The sequence below is a fragment of the Dasypus novemcinctus genome, chromosome 25 (genome assembly GCF_030445035.2).
Source record: "Dasypus novemcinctus isolate mDasNov1 chromosome 25, mDasNov1.1.hap2, whole genome shotgun sequence".
NCBI lineage: Eukaryota > Metazoa > Chordata > Mammalia > Cingulata > Dasypodidae > Dasypus > Dasypus novemcinctus.
Genome location: NC_080697.1, coordinates 33,391,324 through 33,396,557, shown reverse-complemented (window position 1 = coordinate 33,396,557; position 5,234 = coordinate 33,391,324).

Here is a 5,234-nt window from a genome sequence, read left to right as displayed (position 1 = left end):
AACAATATGTGGCCTTTTGTGTCTGGCTTCTTTCATCAACCGTAATGTGTTCAAGGTTCACCCACATTAGAGCTCTTATTATGTATCAGTTTTTGTATGGACATATGTTTTCATTCCTGGTGGGTATATTCCTAGGAATGGAATTGCTGGGTCATTTGGAAAGCTAAACTGCTTCCCAAAGGGATGCACCATTTTACATTCCCATCAGCAAGGTATGAGGGCTCCAATTACACCACATCTGTAACACTTGTTACTGTTCATCTTTTTAATTATAGCCATCCTATTGGGTATCAAGTGGTATCTCACTGAGGTTTTTATTTGCATTTCCCTAATGATCAATCATGTTGTCCATGTTTTCATGTGCTTATTGGTCATTTGTATATCTTCCTTGGAGAAATATCTATTCACATCCTTTGCCCAATTTTAATTGTTATTTGTTTTTATATTGTGATATGACTTGCAAATATTTTCTTCTATTCTTTGTCTTTCCACTTTCTTGATGTTCTGCTTTAAGGTAGAAAACTAATTTGGATGAAGTCCAATTTTTCTTGGCTTGTGGGTTTGGTGTTATATCTAAGAAACCACTGTCTAGTCCAATGTCACTAAGATTTATGTCCAGGTTTTCTCCTACAGATTTTATAGTTTTAGCCCTTAATTTAGGTCTTTCATCCATTTTAGGTCAGTTTTGTATATGGTGTGAGGTAGGGGTCCAATGTCATTGCTTTGCATATGGCTATCCAGTTGTCCCAAAGCCATTTGTTGAAAACACTACTCTTCTCCCTACTGAATTGCCTTGGTAGCCTGGTTGAAAAATCAATTGACCATAAATGTACAGGTTTATTTTTGGATCTGAATTTTATCCCATTGATCTCTATGTCTATCCTTATGCCAGTATCACACTACCTTGTTTACTGTAGCTCTGTGGTAATGGTATTGTTTCTCCAGATGTAAAATAGGAAGCACATTTCTTGCAGGCCTCAGAGGACCATCTAGGCTAGTGATTCTCAAAGTGTGATCCCATATCAGCAGTACCAGTATCATTTGGGCACTTGTTAGAAATGCAGATTCTCAGGCAAACCTAAATCTAGTGAATAAAAAACTCTGGGGGTGGGCCCAGCAGCCTGTGTTTTATCAATCCTTTCAGGGGATTCTGATGGCCACTAGAGTTCAAGATCCACTGGTCTACATCTGTGCTGCCCAATATGGTAGCCTCTAGCCAGTATGGCCATTGAGCACTTGAAAGGCTGCCAGTTAGAACTAAGATGTTACAAGGATAGACAGACTTTTCCAAAGATTTAGGAGGAAAAATATAAATACCTCATTCATAAGTTTTTAGTGATTGCAAGGTTTTTAAATTAACTTATTTATTAAGTAGTTTTTTAAAACTTTATTTTGTACATTTAACAATTGAAAATATAAACAATAAAAAACTAAGAGGAAAACAACTGAATAAAAACATACATTTCTCAATTAAATGTATTGGATACCTATACTTTTTTTTGCATTATACAATGTTACACAATATATTTGGTTCATAGTAATGTGGATTGTGTGTTGAAATGATATTATTTGTATACACTGCACTAACTAGAATGTCATTAGAATGAATTTCACCTGCATCTTCTCACTTTTTAAAATGTGTCTGCTAGGAGACTTAAAACCACGTATGTGGCTCGCATTTGTTTCTACTGGAACTTGGACAGCAACTGAGAGAGTAAAAGGGGAGCTCTCCACCCACCCGGGCAGGACCGCCACCCCACATGTTGGAACTATATTTCAGGATGGCCGTTACCGATGGCCAGACTCACAATTTCTTGGCGGTTCAGCCAGCCCCAGGAGCAACATTTCCCTGGAAGCATTTGAGAACAGAGATGGAAAGGCAAGCAGCCCATTCTGGTTTGAACTGGTTTGAAACTGCCTTCAAAGCTGTTGTTTGTATTTGGCTTTGGGTTTTATGTTTTAGCATGAGTGTTATGCAGCCAAACAAACTCTGGGCCTCTCCCGTCATTTTTCACTGGCATGGGAAAAACGTCAGGCCTGCTGTGCAGAGGGTCCAGAGGGCCAGGCCGGGCTGGGGAGGGCTGGGGAGGGCCGGGCTGGGCTGGAGAGGGCCTGGCAGGCTGCTGACGCAGTGCCTGCCTCCTGCGCTGGGTTAGCGGGAGTCACGGATGTGTGTACCCCCTCCACCCAGCTGTACAAACCAGCAGGAGCACTTTTGCCCCTGAGGGTGGATTTCAAACCCAACTCAACACTTCCTTGTGGAGCAACAGCTATAAAATCAACATTCAGAGTCTGTCGTGTGCCCTTCAGTTTACAAAGCCGCTGCCGCCCCAGAGCATCTGACTTTCCAGTCACCTGAGGGCAGAGAGGTGAGGTGTCTAGCTTAGGTGACACAGCTAAACGCGGCAGAGCTGGCACCAGACCCCAGGCCTCCCCCCTGCTACTTACTGGGATGGCTGTCTTTACAAATACTAATTTTATTGAGTGGTCAATCAGCCTTTGATAATGAATGATGATGAAAGTAATACAGCTGTCACTTAGCGAGTACCTACCATGCCATAGGCCCTTTTCATTGGTTGCCTTTTAATCCAAGTGAGATATTAACATCTGAATAATGTATCAGAATCCTGAAGTAGACCTTGATCAGGGCTGCTGAAGAGAACATTCAGACTTGCTAAAGGGGAAGGAGGGACGAAGGAGGAGAGAAGGATGTTGGGGACTAATTTGTGTGTGGGTATTGGAATGTTCCATTTTGGCTCCTGCAACTCTCTCGGCAACCCCACGAGGTAGCTAAAATAATCTCTTTTATAAAAGCGGCTCCAAGAGGTTAAGTGACCTTCCCAGGGTCCCTAACCGAGTGATGGGGTGGGGGTGGGAGTGGGGTGCTGGGATTTGCATCCCAGTTGCTCTGCTCTGAATCCTGTTCACTTCCCTCTGCACCCTCAAATGCCACACTCCTCAGAGTGTGCCTTTGGGGAGGGCCATGAGAGAATACCAGCCACCTCGGCCTTGCCTGGTCCAACCAAACTTCCTTTCATACCTTCAGCCTAGTTCCCCAGCAGCCAAGGGACAGGGACAGGGAGGCAGGAGAAAGGAACAAAGAATTGCTCAAGGAACAAAACGAGTGCTTAACGCTCCAGGTCTGGGAGAAGGGGGCTCTGGGGACCCCAACCTTGAGATCAGAGGGGGACAGCATGGTAGACAGGACTGGACAACAAAAGAAGGAAAGAAATACATAGGGCAGTTGCCCTAGGAGAGAATACTCTCATTTATCTCAGCCCCGTGGAGCTTGGAAAGCTGGCCTCCTCGAGAGGGGCCTCTGCGTCAGCTGTCTGGACCCAGCCACGGGTCAGGAGCAGTCACGGATGCTGGCAGGCAGGCCTCAGGGAGTAAGCAAGATGATCTCATGATCCAACTTCCCCACCTCTGATCTGGCCACTGCTGCAAGAGAGGACCCAGGGATTCTGCTGATGGACAGAGCGTGGTTGATCTCTAACCTTCCCCTGGAAGATCCAGGCACCTATTTGGTTTTTCGACACCGAGGCCACCAGGCTGTGTTCTCTGGCCTTTCCTGTGTGAGCTTCCGGGACCTGGGCTCCGAGGTCTGGGGAAGGGCCAGTGGCCTTGGGTGCAGCCTCGAGCCACATTTCTGCAATGTTACAAAGGAAACAGTGCGATGGACTCAAAAAAGGATGTGAAAATAAGCTGGCCTCCATTTCCTCAAACACTCCTGGTGCAGGAGCTAGCATCACATTTATTTGAAAGAACCTCCCTAGCAGGAGGGACTCAAGGTCCCTTTAATGACTCAAGGTCATCAAAGCACTGCAAACAATTTTTTTTAAAAAGTATTTCTTCCTCAGCCCCTGTGGGCCCAGCCTAGCAAAATTGAGTCTGGACTTTAGACTTGGCTGTCACTTATTCTAAGGGGAGACCTTGGGCATTTCACTTCTCCAAGCATAGAATTTCTCATCTGTAAAATGTGGGAACAATCTCAAGAATGTTGGAGATAGCATATGTAAAGGTGCTTCAAAAACCAAGTCAGCCATTACTATTATTTAAGACCAGTCAATTATTTTTTCCTCTAAAGTGCTTATGGTCTGTGGCAGTTTGAGATTGTGAATCCCAAAAAGAGAAAGATTGTTTTTAAACTACTCTGTTCTGGGTGTGATGCCCTTTGATTATATTGGATTCAGTTAAAAGGCCCTTGATTGAATTACCTATTAAGATTAGGGCTTTGATTTGATTGTGTCAGTAAGGTGTGACTCAAGTTGAGTCCCTGCCCCCTTGGTGGCCCTAGATAAATGTCTTCTTGGTGTCCGTCATTTTCGATCCTGGGGTTCTGGGGATAGATGAGCTATTCGCCTGACAGTCTGCAGCTGATATGGAGAGCCTGAAAGACAGGAGCCCTATGCCAAGGAAGAGAGGAAGCCCCGAGAGACGAGCTCTATGCCAGCCCACAGCAAAGATTTGGAAGAAGCTGGCCCCATGGATCCTCAAGAGGAAGATCAGCGACCACCTTGCTTCAACATGTGGCAACTGACTTTAGTGAGAAAGCAGCCTTGAGGTGGACTCTTTAGGGCCTTGTAACTGTAAGTTTTTACCCCCAATAAATAACGTTTTACAAAAGCCAACAGATTTCTTCTACTTTGCATTGGCACCCCCTTTGGCTGACTAATAATATACAGTCCTAGATGGAAGACAAATTATATGTACAGCAGGCCAGCCTCCCCTGAATTCTGCTCTCATATTTGCTCTAGTTTATTCAATTCAAAAACATTTATTGAGCAACTATAACATACTTGCCTCTGAATTGCAGGGAACTCCTACTCTTTAGTTCTTTGGGCTTGCCCTGGACAACTAACAAAACGATGATGATGGACCAGTCCCATCCCCAAAACAAGGAATCTCTCTAGCTGCAAGCAAAACAATTCCTTTCCTCCGCCCCACACTATCTACGACCCTTCTCAGCCTGAAGCAGAGTGGACATTGTTCCAAATCCCTCAAGACTGAAGAATGAACAAAAAATTGGCCGGGGGTGGGGTGGGGGAGTGTTGCCATGGATGAAAGCAGATTTATTGCTATTGTACTTATTATCTTGTGTTACTAACTTAATTTGCAGCATTGTTTTAAAAAAGAAAAGAAAGCATTTATTGAGCAGTTATGGCATACTTGCCTCTGAGATTCTTAAGGAAGAAACCAGCTTGGAACTTCTCTGTCAGAGATACATGCCTAGA